The 15131-nt window shown below is 41.6% G+C and overlaps 1 protein-coding gene across 2 annotated transcripts in view; it reads right to left on the bottom strand.

Annotated features, from left to right (window-relative positions):
- Nucleotides 1-15131, bottom strand: part of PPP1R18 (protein phosphatase 1 regulatory subunit 18) — a 101348-nt gene that overhangs the window by 64483 nt on the left and 21734 nt on the right. The window contains exon 1 of one of the 2 annotated variants that reach the window (XM_073598895.1): nt 6107-6237. The exons of the other annotated variant lie outside the window; for it this stretch is intronic. The gene's annotated coding sequence lies outside the window, so the exon portion shown is untranslated. Of the gene's footprint in view, nt 1-6106; nt 6238-15131 lie in introns of those variants that run through there. 2 annotated transcript variants of the gene reach the window in all.

The raw sequence follows: 15131 nt of genomic DNA on the forward strand, positions 1-15131 counted from the left end.
TTGGCTCATGTTGCCGTTGAGATATCGGGCCATTAACCAAACTTTATAGACGCACATTGTAAATTAAATTCAAGAAGTGTAAATGTACCTATTGAGTGTGTTTTTGCTCTTTTATTACCCCTGTGACCTCTGGAACATATCTTATGGATCCCATCCAAACAAGCCTTTCTCTTAAGGACCATTTTAAACAGGCCATCCTCTTTTTTTTTTTTTTAAAGCAAATTTTTGCTAAAGAGGGGGGGGGGGGAAATACAGCGCTGTGTGGAATAAAGGTACAAACAGCAGCTAACACAGCTATAGACCAAAGCAACATGTGTGGATGTGTAAAAGTGTAGCGCTATTAAACCATAAAGAAAAATGTGTAACCATTAAGGTAGTATTAGAGTAAACTCCCTAATACAAGTACTGAAAAAATCCCAATGTGCAAGGGATAATAAAGAAATACAAAACTAACCCAATGGGGAAATAACACGTGTTACATATACAATACAGTGCATGTATACATAAATATCCTTAATAGAAATGAAGATGATGGCTTTTTAGCTGAAACGCGTCGGGTGGACCTACTTTCACATACCGCTCCTGTTCTTGTATTTATATGAATGCTTTTGATGATCTTCTATCATGTGAGTTTACAACTTTTTATTTTATTTAATAAATCCTATGTCAAACGGTATCACGATCTGCAAGTTTTTTAATCTATTTTCCCATGGTATGTAAACACCGAACCTCTGGCTCCCATTGGAGTATTACCTCTATGTTGTCGTCTGAGATCGTTTGTGCCAAGCTGTAGATCTGACCCAGGATCCGTTGTGCCTGCCCAGGCAGATGTACCTTCCCAGCTAGCTGGTTCAAAAGCCTTTATGACTTGGGTGGTATAAGCCTCTCCAAGTCATCAACATCTGGTAAGCCTCCTTATGTTCATTGGTGGTGGCTTACTCACTATCTCAGTCTCTTTGAAGTGTTTTGACGTCTGACGAATATCTGTCTGGAAGTGCTTCCAGGATTATCCTCTCTATCCTTGGACTTTTATTAACACACTGGGTCAATATATTCTGGACTTTTGTTTTTTACCAGGTCATTTTGTGTCTGTATATTGGCACTTTATTCACATTCCAATTATCTACTGTGGTATTATCACTTATTTTTGTCACCATTATTTATTCATTCCTATTAAGGATATTTATGTATACATGCACTGTATTATATATGTAACACGTGTTATTTCCCCATTGGGTTAGTTTTGTATTTCTTTATTATCCCTTGCACATTGGGATTTTTTCAGTACTTGTATTAGGGAGTTTACTCTAATACTACCTTAATGGTTACACATTTTTCTTTATGGTTTAATAGCGCTACACTTTTACACATCCAAATTTTTGCTAAAGAAATCAGTTATTTTTTATAAAATTTCTACCTTGCTAATCCTACAGCGATCTGTAGCTCAGTCACTGAGCAACGGAGTTTGAACAGTAGATCATGTCAGTGGCAAGATTGCCAGCGACAAATGCTCTTCATTTACCTCCATTCGTTAGCTTAAAAATTTAACAAATAAATAATCACTAAATCAGGCTCTATTCACACTTTCACGTTCCAGGAACGCACGCAGAAACAAGCATTTCTGAGTGCAATCCCAGAAACAGCCATCGTGCTTGCGGCACCATTATTTCCTAATGGCATGTCAAACATGGCTAGGAGAAAATGACAAAATGTGCGGTAAAAATCCAAGGTTCAATGCCCAAAAAAGGTACAGGAGCTACTTGGGAGCATTTGTCGCTTGAATAGACTGCCCTATGCTGGGCCTGCAAAAAACAAACACAAAACCGTGCATTATGGCAGCATGCGGCCACCTCTGAATGCAACAAAGTATCCGAAGATATGCACCTATGTGAATGTAGCCTAAGGTCCACGAATAGACAGACCTCTCGCTCAGGGAAATTCTGCTGAGAAAAGGATAAACAGTTGCTGATACATCTGAGAGGTGTTAAAAAAAAAAAAAGTTGGAAATCTGCACCTACTAAAGAGGAGTGCCATTGCCTATAAACTTTTCTTATTCCTCTTTGTGATTTTTTTCCATAATTAGAGAAATGATTATTTTGAAAAGAACAACTTGAAGTTGATCACAAAAGACTTTTCTGCATGCGTGAGACCAGTCATACCCGACACAACATTAAATAATCTTGGAATCTTCCCTTCACCCAAGAATATAACATAGGAGTTTATTTACTAAAGCTAGAGAGGGCAAAATTAGTCACAATTTTGCATAGAAAGCAATCAGCTTCCAGGTTTTATTGCCAGAGCTTAATTGAACAAGCTGAGGTTAGAAGCTAATTGTTTCCTATGCAGAAATATGACTAATTTTGCCCTCCCTAGCTTTAGTAAATAAACCCCAATGCCATTGTGCTATTTTACTACAATCGCCTTTCACTGCAGTCCTGACCGGAAACTCATTCCTACTTTACCAAGGCGTGAGGAATGCTTCAGTCACCTATCAGGATGGTCAGCATTTCAAGCAAGCCAGATTCCAGTCTCCAGCTGGGACTCAAATCAATGCACTGCCTTTGCCGTACAAGCTGTTCCCGGGCAATATTTCTGAGTCTCCCCTAACAGCATCCTCCGTGAAGACAAGAACCACCTGCGATGCCAGAGTGTACACAGAAATACTAGCACAACATATCTGTAAAACCAGACTAGCAGATTTTAGATGCAATTCTCAAAATAATATTGTATATTTTTTTCTTTCAATTCACCATGGCCTCATTCACATCATATGTTCAGATATGTTGTTTAAGGACTCTTTCACACTAGTGGCAAACTTTACCACTCTCTAAAAAGTGATCCATGATGCATGGTGTACAGTGGGTTTACAGAGGGGATACCGCTGCCTCTTGCATGCTTGTCTGACCAATCCTAATGGGGATCAGTGAAGTCGCTACAGGGGTGTGGACCACACCTAGGTGACACCAGGGGGGGTGACACCAGGGCCGCCAATAGGAGGGGTACCACCAGGCCTCCTGTAGGGGACCTGGGCACACAGGGGGGCCTGGACAGCAGGGGGATCAGTGCGGCTGGACAGGGGAACAGTTACAGAACAATGCATTGTGTCTGTGTCTCTCCCTCCAGCAGCTGAAAGCCGATTTCTCCTCCACTCCCTCCAGCTGAAGGGAGAGACGCAGACACAGTGCATTGTTCTGTAATTGTTGGAGTGGAAGAGGACTCCAGTGGCAACCTGTGAAGCTCTGGTGAACTCCATGCCCAAGAGGATTAAGAGAGTGCTGGAAAATAATGGTGGACACACAAAATATTGACACTTTGTACCCAATTTGGACATTTTCACTAAGGGGTGTACTCACATTTGCTGCCAGTGGTTTAGACATTAATGGCTGTGTGTTGAGTTATTTTGAGGGGACAGCAAATGTATACTGTTATACAAGCTGTACACTCACTACTTTACATTGTAGCAAAGTGTCATTTCTTCAGTGAAAAGATATAATAAAATATTTACAAAAAAAAATGTGAGGGGAGTACTCACGGTTGTGAGATACTGTATATATATATATATATATATATATATATATATATATATATATATATATATATATATATATATATAAATAGAAGCACCAGAAAGAGCTAGCCATAAAAATAATCAAAACAGCTGCAACCATTGATTAGTGAACTCCAACACTGCATAAAATAATAACTAATAAAAAAACAGTGCACTTATTCAAACACTTATCTCTAAATGTATAGCAACATTGATATGTAAATATACAATCAAAATTACATGTAAAAATACATTTGTGCAAAAAAAATATACAAGTAAACTGTAAATATCAAGACTGTTCGCAAAACTAAGAAACAAATAAGTGCTTGTATCCTATGAGCTCTGGCCATCATGCGGCCGGCCTCTTGTGTATGCATCTGCCCCTACACCCGCCCCTTGCAGAGCTGCACGAGCATCGGGAGCGCACGGCACGATGTAGTGTTAATTGCGCAAGCGCCGCGTACAGCTGATGAACAGCTGTTCATGTTCGGAGACTTTCGGCGCCTCCTTTATCCTCTGTACTGCGCAAGCACTGCGCCCGCGCAGTACAGGGCAGACCTTTCTCGACAGGACACCGGCAAAGATGCGGAGGACAAGCGGAGGGGGGGGGGGCTGGGAAAGAGCACAGGGAGGCTGGAGAGCACAAAGGGGCAGCAGACAGAAGCTGGATAGAAGCAAAGGCTGCATATAGAGGAGGAGCCAATCTCTCAATTTTCCTCCTGCAGCCGCTGAATGGCCACTTCTCCTCTACCTCCTGCAGGCATTAAGTGGTTGCAGGAGGAAAATGGAGAGATCGATTCATCTATATGTAGCTGCCCCCACCACTTCTCCGATCCAGGTGTATGAGGGTGGGAGACATGGGACCAGGTTGCAATTGCGACCCCTTGTAGATGCGACCCTGAGATCAACAAACATTTGGGAATCTGTCAGGATGAATCGTTTCTGAATGAAGAGTCAGTGATCCGTGTTTATTATGCTTCAGTTTATGAATGGACAGGAAGCTCTGTACAGAGCTATTCCTATCCATTCATTCAGTGCAGCTGAGGCTGCAGAGAAGGAGATTGAGGACCCAGCCCTCAATCTCCTTTCTCTCTCTCAAAGGCAAAATATCAGAGGTCTTTTTAGACACCTGATATCTCACCAAAGCCCCCCATGGGGCTCCGTAAAAAAAATGTAAAATAATATTGTAAAAAAATTAAAAATAAACAAACTACTGACGCCAGTGGCGGAACTACCAGGGTCACTTGAAATCGGGCCCTGGTGTTTTTCCACTAGGCTTTGAAGGAAGGGCCCCGTCTGGGGCTCAGGGGGGTCTTCATGGTTTCTTGCATCGGGCCCTGAAGGTTCTAGTTACACCACTGGTGAGATCCATTTAACATGTGGCTTTCTTTAGTTGAGTCTTGCCTTTTTCGGTTCATCACAGACATGTAGAAATCACAGTTTACACAAGCCACTTGTGCATGTTCTAGAAGGTTGTATGTAAGCTTGGGCCAACTTCCAAGATGTTAAAATTCTCCTGCACTCAAAACCAAAATATAACTAATACAACATTTAGGTTTCCTACCTTTCCATAATTCCTCCTACCTGGACTGTCTATACCAGCCCAGATCAACATCTCAATTGAAGCTAACCTGAGTCCCAATACAAACTGGGGATCTGAGACCAGCCTACCACGATCCCCTTCCCCGTCTTGATGAATTTTTCTTCTTTTCTCTTCTTTTCTTCCTCTCTCTCCAAACCTTAAAGGAGAAGAAGTCCAGCCTGAGCTTGTTTGGCTGGACTTCTGCTAAGGGTCACAGGAGTGAAATTAGTTTTGCACTCCTGTTTTCAGCAGAGAGCAGGCTGAAGTCAGCTCTCTGCTGATGTCACTGGAATCAGTCCAGGCACCGCGTCATCACGACAATCAAGTCTGGATCGGCCAGGTGCCTGGACTGATGCCTGTCTCTGCGAGCCACTGAGATGGCCGATCCCCGCCCCTCCACAGCTCAGTGCTCCAGTGAGCGTGGAGGAGCAGAGAGGAGAGCTGCTGTTTGACAGTCAGCAGCTCTCCTCTCAGGGATCTGTGAGAACCGAGCCATCTGCGGTGTTCGATGGCTTGGTTCTCAGTGTAGAGATGCTGGGGGACAGATGCAGCATCGGTCCCATGCTGTATTCACCTAGGTCAGTATAAAAGGGGAAAAAAAAGAAAAAACATTCTTCTCTTTTGACTTTATCCTGTCTTTACTCTGATCTCCACTCAGGGCCATTGGGTCTGTCAGTCTCCCACACAGTCTCATTTGGCATACCTGATTTAAATAATATAGCAACATCTACAACCTTAACCAGCATTCGGACGTACCTACGATTGTCAACAGTGGTCAATTTTACACTATCCTTTCTACTTGTATCTTGTAAACTTAATTAAAAAAAAAAAACTTAAAAAAAAGCCACAACAAAACCATTTAGAACATGACCATCTGAGTACATCAAAATCAAGTTGCAGATATAGAGCATAATATAGAATCAACTGAAAAAATTGCAGGTAAAAGCACAGAAAAATTAAGTATTTTAAATGCTTACTTGCAGTGTTTTTCCTTTCCACAAAGATTTAATTGACTTGCAATGTGCCTCTGAACATGCTAGCAAATAGGACTACTCAAGGAAGAATCAATTCCATAGCACAACCCCCTGCCTCCAGCCATGTCATAGCCCTCTCCTCTTCTGAGAGCGTCTAGCTACTCTCAGTGCTGGCCCAGCTCCTCCACCCTCCCTTCATAAACATATAAGCAGCAGCCAGGGGAGAAGCAAAACAAGATTGTACAGTGTCACTTTAATGACAGCTCTGAGTCTATTGATATCACATCTAGGATAGCAATACTCAGCAGCGATGTCACGGCTTTTGGATGTCTACACAAGGGAAGCTTTTACAGGTAAATGACTTGCCTAAAAAAAGAATATATATATATATGTATTACATAATTATATTCTGTACTGTCAGACAAAATACATGAAAAATAAGCAGATGCCCCCTACGCATTCTCAGCAGATACAGAGCATCTAAGGACATCTCCACTTATGGCTTATCTCTTCCTGCTGTAAATGTTAATATAGCAATCTCCAAACAATGAATTATTAGCTCAAAAATGAGTTGGTACTTTTCTGCCCTCTGTTGTTTAGTTGTAGCACTACAGGAAACATGCATTCGCAAAATCATATACCAACCACACAAAATGGGATCAATAGCATGATTTATTGGGTTTGGTCTAGGAACCTACTTTTGAATGTACTGCACAAAGAAAATCTGTTCTGCATATCACGGTTAGACAATCTAAGTCAAATGGCAGAGGCTAGTGGGAGAACAGGGGAAATGCAAGGATCAAAATTTACCCACTTCCTCAATGCTCATAGTGAATATTTGTTATGATGAGGGATCGGATATATAAGGAACTTTATTTTTGACAAGCGGGAACAGCCTGACTGTAAGGGCCCTTTCACAGTGGCGACCTGAACCCCAGAACTGGAGTCAACACCTTGGTAAACAGTCTGGGGGGTGGACAGGCTGAACAGTAATGGCACAAACTGGAAATGGCCGGAAAATAAGGATATATAGTTAGGCTCATTTTATATTCACTGATGCTAGGAAGTCCCCCTTCTGAAGCAAAGCAGCCACTGATCAGGTAGATTTCATCCTGAATTTCTATGTATTCAGTAACCTGTTGAGACTCTTAAAGTGGTATTAAACTAATTTTTGTTTATCTACAGGTAAGCTTATAATAGAGCTTACCTGTAGGGAAAATGAATAACGCCTAAACGTGCACAGTTTAGGAGATATTCTAGCAAACAGCAGCCGGTGACGTCACCGGCAAATGCGCTGTGAAGAAACAGCATATCTGTGGCATTCCTTCAGAGCTGAGTACCGTGGTCAAGACTCCCACGCGCATAAGTGGGAGTGACGTCATCACGCCCCGACCATTCAAGCCCAAAGGGTGAAGATGAAAGCCTCTGCAGTGGTGACAGCACGCAGCAGTACATACTAGCACATTATGATATTACCTTACAGGAAGATACTTTATTTTTATCAAGAATTTACTACCACTTTAAGGTCCAGAATAGGCCGCATGCCTTTCTTTTTGCCTGGGAACCATAATAGTTAAAAATAGAAGCCGTAAGATCCCCTGGGATAGCAGCCTTTCCAGAGCTGCAAAGAAAACTGCTGTTAAAGCCAGGGAAGGGCATAAAGCATGGAGGGCCAAAGCCATGAACTTCAATAGCTGCAGATCCAGTCTTCTGTGACTTCCTGAGTACAGACGGTCACAAAGGTCAATAAATATCCCCAATCCCGTACTGAGTGGGGGCACCCCTTCGCTGGAAAGAGGATTTTTGTCTAGCTCCAAAAGCCTGAACATTGTTGCTTATGCAAAGAACTTGCTTTGATTCGGAAACTGTCACCAGTTTCTGATTTGCTACTTTTGCCTTCTTTGGGGGAAATAGCATGCTTTTACCCACAGTCACCTTCTGGATAAAGGCATCCAAGAATGGTCTGAACAAGCATTTATCCTCAAAAAGTAGCCTCTCAATTTGTTTCTTGCAGAGAAGTTCCGCCATCCAAAACTTGAGTTATAGGATACTACTCATAGTGCCCGTCCTTGAAAGCTGCCATATTTATACTAGGTGATGTTTCTTATACTCTTCTTTTGGAAAACTGTAGAAATAATGGTTGTATTCCTCAGCTTTGTGACCTATGGTCTGTCGGTATTGTACTGAATTGCTTTTTCTGTGTTTTTTTTTCCAAATTAAAAAGAAAGATGCCGCATGGAATCTTCTATAGTATTCCCCAAGAAATTCAGTGCTCTCAAAAAATCTTCTGGGAACTGCCAGTTGTTAGATGCCCCTGGGTCTGATTCTCTGGAACAGAGCAAACATTTTGCTGATATTTTAAGGGCTTGGCAAACTCCTACAGCAGGCTGCAGATCCGCCCTCACCAGAGGGACTCTAACCTCTTATCTGTGGCATTTTAAAGATGGGTTCTCATACGCAGGTACCATTAGGGTCTTGTTCATGTAGGCAAAGCCAGAGAGCCCCATCTCTTGTAGAATTCCACCTACATGGGGTGCTGCTGAGAAAATCTCTTGGAGAGAAAAACACCATCTCCAGATGAGCCTAAGAAGTATAATCACTTCCTGTAATTGAGAGAGCACAGGAAAAAAAAGTTGGGATGTTCAACCCTCTCTATGTGATCGCTGGGCTAAAAAAAATAAAAAATATAAACCTCTCTAAATCCCATTTTTCACTTACCTTTCTGTTTACTTCCAGCTGCAGTCCTTCTTTCATTAACAATTCCCACTAGCTAGGTCCTCATAGGATCCAGAAAAGATCTAATGTTGAGTCAAGAGAAGTAAGGGGGACCACTCAGCATGGTTAGAGTGCAGCACGGGACTAGTGGATCCTGCATGTGAAAACAGTGTCAGCAAGGGACCTGGAAGGAGGCACCCAACTGATTATAACTTCATAAGGTAAGGACATCTGAATACCTGGTAGGATTGGTAAGAGATGAACAGTAGATATCCCCAGATACTTGTTGCACCCTTTGCAGAAACCTGCTGCACCATGCAGGAACTGAAGTAGCTGAAGCAAGCTGCAGGAGCTGTAAAACATGTGTTGCTCACACAAAGAACCAGCAAAATGGAGCCCGCATGTATGCATAATGACGACATCGGGCATGCACTGTCCCTTTTAAACAACGCAACTGCGCTGTAACTTTGAGAAACAGCCCCGCTGCACTAGGGACACCCAGGAAAAGACTACTAACTGCTCCACTTTAGCCCAGAGGCACGCAACTTTTACTTTGTTTGATCACTGCCGTGGATCTGTGGAGCACCCGGCCAGCGAGTTCACCTTGTACACTATCCTGGAGATCACTGCCCACAGGATCCAGTGCCAACTGGCATTGTTACAGGCCATCCCTATTCTTACTTGCAGGGTCTGGTCCCTCTCGGCCTGCTGGCCATAGCGACTGGTCTGGAAGAAATTCTCTATCAGGGGTTTTAGGAGCAGACCAGGAATTAGGGAAACTAAAGCCCACAAAATTAATCTTCATAGAGACACAGATGGGCACCATCCATCATCTAAGAACACTAGCCAAAAATGGGCTTAGCTGAGCTGGGAGGGGTTATGCCTGGGGCAGGAGATTCCTGCTTTGTTTTTTGTTTTTTTTTTAGCCAGTGTCCATTCAACTGAAGGTGGCACCAAAACCTGAGTCTGTGCCATGTGATATTTGATTAAGCGTGAATGCAGTTTATTTGACCTATAATTCTACAATATTACTATGTCTTGAAGGTTACCAGTATCATGGTCTTAACAAAAGTGAATTTTTTAATAAAAACACCACCAGAAGATTAAATACATTTACTCATAAGCCTACAACTGCATGGATTTTAAAGTGCAACCCCTTAGTGCATTGATTGACCGTTCTATAGGACGCTGGATGACTAACACAGAACTCTCCAGATTCAAGTTTGGCGGCCACAAGATCGATGGCATCCTAATCACACCAAGGATGATAACCTACTCTGCAATGTCTGTACTAAATCATCATAATGGACATACTACACTAGAAGGATTGCATGCAGTTATACACCCCAGTCACTGCATACACTGCAGGCAATTAGTGTTAGAGATGAACCAAAAGTTCAGCAGCCGAAACATATCGGCCAAAAATGGTGTTTTCGTCATATTGCCAATAGAGAAAAAGGTGCCGATAATGGTGCCGAAAACGCACGTGATTTTGCTGCGATTTTACTGTGCTTATGGTGTGTTTTTCATAGGTCATATGACTCAAAAACTGCATCAAAAATGTAACAGGTGTGTTATTTATGTGTTCTTGCCGCGTTTTCAATGCATTTCAAGGAGGGAGGTGCGTTTTTTTTTAACTTAAAAATTTTGCTTGCTGCAGTTTTGCTAACACCACAATGGAAGCGCAATGGACCAGTGAATACATACATAGAATTTATTGGGGATGCGCTTTTCTTGTGCTTAAGGTCCTGATAATGGCCAGACAATAAATTCATATTCATTTAAATTCATGATATTAAATTAAAAAGTTGAATACAATTATATATGAAAATATATATAATTATTAAAAACTGTAATTTTCGGTTTCGGCCAAGTGCATCCTGAATTTTCGGTACGAAAATGTCCTTTCAGTGCACCACTAATTAGTGCATATCACTCTGTAATGAAACTGTAAGAACCCTTCACTGCTCATAAAGGACAGAACATAGGTGGGACTTTATATGTAACATGTGGATGTGAGCGCTATATTCAATATGGTCAGACAGCAGTGATAGGTCTACTTGTGAACAGTAGATGGGGTGATTGGGTGCTGTATAACTTATAACATAAAATGACAATCTGAAATGGTAAGTATAAACGGTGTTTTAAACATCAGCAACTGTAGGATGTTGCGGTCCAATATAAAACTGAATTAAAGTCCATTAAAAGCAATTGTAGAAGGCAGCCCTGTTGTTAAAGAAGAAGCAATCCTCTGCGAACTGTAGAAGTAGAAGAACAACAATGGCGCCACTCTAAGTGCAGTATTAAAACAAATTTAATGAGCCATAAAAACAGGTACTCACAAAAGTGCAAGTATTCAGGCATGTAAGTGCTGGGCAGGAAATGCCAGGTGTCCCAGGGGTTTGTTCCGGTCACGTCCTCAGATGTTGTTCCGCTCGGAGACGGGATGTGCTGCTGTATGGGCGGCAGATCCGGCTGCTGGAACGCACTGTGTGTGACGTGTGGATCTGTGGGAACGAAGGCACTTCCGGGTCTGTGCAGGGGTGACGAATAGGCGACGCGTTTGCAGAGCTGCGCTCCTTCCTCAGGCCTAACGTGACCTGTGATTGGTCTATTATGTTATAGTCTGACATGGGCTGGGATTGGAGGAAAGATCTGTCAATCACTGTTAGGCATAGGCTGTGTGCTGGACGCTGTGTGCTGGTATGACAGCGTCTACAGCTGTGTCGAATCCTAGTGCAAGACAGCGGCATGTGTTTGCAAGAGGAGAAAAGATGATGTTATTAATTGAGATCATATAGTCTATAAGAAAACAAGAGGGAAAAAGAGAGAGAGGATGTTTAATTAAACCACAAAGAAGGAAAAAGGATGGGCATATGTTGGTAAATACATGTGTAGCTGGAGTTACTGCTGTTAGATGAACTCCCTATTGTGACAATGTTGTAAATTAAGAATTATGCATACCTAATGAAATGGGGAATGGGAAATTTAGAGAGCTCAATAAACTATGGTACACAAGGATAATAGGAAAATATTGTGTTATTACAAAATGATTATGGTAATAGAATGATGGTGATGGATTGATAATAAGAATTGTGTTGTTAAAAAATTATATATATATATATATATATATATATATATATATATATATATATATATATATATATATATGTGTTATAAAAAAAACAAAAAAAAAAAAAAAAAAAAAAAAAAAACGTAAATAAATAAAAAATTAATAAAAAAATTGATTAAAAAATATATGCTGGAGAAATATATATAAAAAAGGGATATTAAATACATAAAAAAGGAATATTATATGTATAAAAAAGGAATATTATATATATAAAAAAAGGTAAGATTGTTGAGAAAATAATGAATAGATATTTATAATGTTGGGGTGATTTTGATATTTTTGGCAGAACTGCTGAATTGTGAAAGGGGGTTGGGATATGATTTGGTAGGAGACCGCACTGGTAAGTTTTTGATTATGAAAAGAAGGGGGGAAGAGTATATCCTGCTAGGATTTGGAAGTTGAACATGATGTGTTAGTGGCCAATAATACATCAAATGGAAAAACCTGAGGGTAAGGGGGGTGGGGGTGGGGGGGTGGGGAAAGATGGGGGGAAAAGAGGCGGGGGAAAGAAGGGGGAAAAAAGGAAAAAAGGGGGGGGGAAGAAAGGGGGGGAAAACAAGAGGAGGGGGGGGGGGAAAGGAACAGATTGGTTGATGTTGCTGGGGTTCCTGATTCAGAAAGCAAAAAAAGGGGGGTTAGAGGACAGACTGAATGTTGGGAGTTGGAGCATCCCGGTGGGGCTTGGAGGACTAGGAGAGTAGTCAGATGAGACTGCTTGTCTCTATTTCCTCGTTGAGTCCTCCAGGGGTCAAAGTGTCCAAAGTGAATATCCAGTAAGTTTCCCTCTGGCAAAGGCGTTTAAAACGCTCTGCCAGTGGGAACGTACTGGGAACTGACTCAATGATCCAGACCTTGAGACCAGATGAAGAATGATTGTGTTTGCGTAGGAAGTGGAGGGGAACACTGTGATGGTCATCTCCTGCCTCTACTAGGCGGCGGTGCTCACCAAACCTCTTTCTCAACGTGCGTATGGTGCGGCCTACGTAGTGTAACCCACAAGGACATGTCAAGCAATAGATGACGAATTCTGTGGAACAGTTATAAAAGTTACTGATCTGATAAGTCTGTCCCTTGATGGTGAATTCTTTCTGGCCATGATGGACATGGCTGCATGTGAGGCATAGTTTTTTACGGTATTGGTACATCCCAATGAGGGGGACGAGACAGAGAGATGTTGTCTTGGGATTTTGTTGACTTTTATATTTGCTGGGTGCTACCAGATTTTTGATGTTTCTGCTCTTTCGATAGGTGAATTTGGGTTTGGGAGTGATGGTGGATTTTAAATGTGGGTCCTGTAAAAGGATCGACCAATGTTTGGTGAGTATACGTTCCATGGCTTTGTGTTTGGAGTGAAATTGGGTTACAAATCTCACCGGCTGTGTTGCGGATTGGGTGGTTTCGCTAATGGATATGGGGGGTTCTGACAGATAAAGATCAAAGGCTTCGTTTATGAGTTTTGGTGGGAAAGCCTTGTCTGAGAATTTTTGTTTTAAGTGGGACCCTTCCGTGATGTAGTCAGATTGTCTAGTACAGTTTCTGCGTAACCTGCAGAACTGGCTCTTGGGAATATTGGCAATCCATCTTGGATGGTGGCAACTCTGATGGTGCAAGAAGGAGTTGCCTGCTGTCGGCTTGTTATAGTTTTTGGCCAGAATTTTGCCTTTGTCATGAAAAAGTAGGAGGTCTAAAAATGCGAGTTGGGACTGATCATGTTCGGAGGTGAAGCTGAGACCATGTTCATTGTTATTGCAGTGTTTGATGAAGTCAGAGAAAAGCGACTCCGGGCCATCCCAAATGATGATGATATCATCTATATACCTCCCATAGAACACTATATGGGAGGTAAAGGGGTTGTTGAGCCAGATGTGGTTGGCCTCCCAGTAGCCCATGGTTAGATTCGCGTAACTGGGTGCGAAATTCGCACCCATGGCTGTGCCCTTTGTTTGGAGAAAAAAATCGCCATCGAACTCAAAATAATTGTGGGTCAGGCAGAATTCTGTGGCCTCTAGGATGAATTCTGTTCCTTCCCCCCCCCCCTCCTCTTGTTTTCCCCCCCTTTCTTCCCCCCCCCCCCTTTTTTCCTTTTTTCCCCCTTCTTTCCCCCGCCTCTTTTCCCCCCATCTTTCCCCCCCCCACCCCCCCCCCCCCCCTTACCCTCAGGTTTTTCCATTTGATGTATTATTGGCCACTAACACATCATGTTCAACTTCCAAATCCTAGCAGGATATACTCTTCCCCCCTTCTTTTCATAATCAAAAACTTACCAGTGCGGTCTCCTACCAAATCATATCCCAACCCCCTTTCACAATTCAGCAGTTCTGCCAAAAATATCAAAATCACCCCAACATTATAAATATCTATTCATTATTTTCTCAACAATCTTACCTTTTTTTATATATATAATATTCCTTTTTTATACATATAATATTCCTTTTTTATGTATTTAATATCCCTTTTTTATATATATTTCTCCAGCATATATTTTTTAATCAATTTTTTTATTAATTTTTTATTTATTTACGTTTTTTTTTTTTTTTATAACACATATATATATATATATATATATATATATATATAATTTTTTAACAACACAATTCTTATTATCAATCCATCACCATCATTCTATTACCATAATCATTTTGTAATAACACAATATTTTCCTATTATCCTTGTGTACCATAGTTTATTGAGCTCTCTAAATTTCCCATTCCCCATTTCATTAGGTATGCATAATTCTTAATTTACAACATTGTCACAATAGGGAGTTCATCTAACAGCAGTAACTCCAGCTACACATGTATTTACCAACATATGCCCATCCTTTTTCCTTCTTTGTGGTTTAATTAAACATCCTCTCTCTCTTTTTCCCTCTTGTTTTCTTATAGACTATATGATCTCAATTAATAACATCATCTTTTCTCCTCTTGCAAACACATGCCGCTGTCTTGCACTAGGATTCGACACAGCTGTAGACGCAGTCATACCAGCACACAGCGTCCAGCACACAGCCTATGCCTAACAGTGATTGACAGATCTTTCCTCCAATCCCAGCCCATGTCAGACTATAACATAATAGACCAATCACAGGTCACGTTAGGCCTGAGGAAGGAGCGCAGCTCCGCAAACGCGTCGCCTATTCGTCACCCCTGCACAGACCCGGAAGTGCCTTCGTTCCCACAG

This window comes from Aquarana catesbeiana, linkage group LG09 (genome assembly GCF_042186555.1).
Source record: "Aquarana catesbeiana isolate 2022-GZ linkage group LG09, ASM4218655v1, whole genome shotgun sequence".
Lineage (NCBI taxonomy): Eukaryota > Metazoa > Chordata > Amphibia > Anura > Ranidae > Aquarana > Aquarana catesbeiana.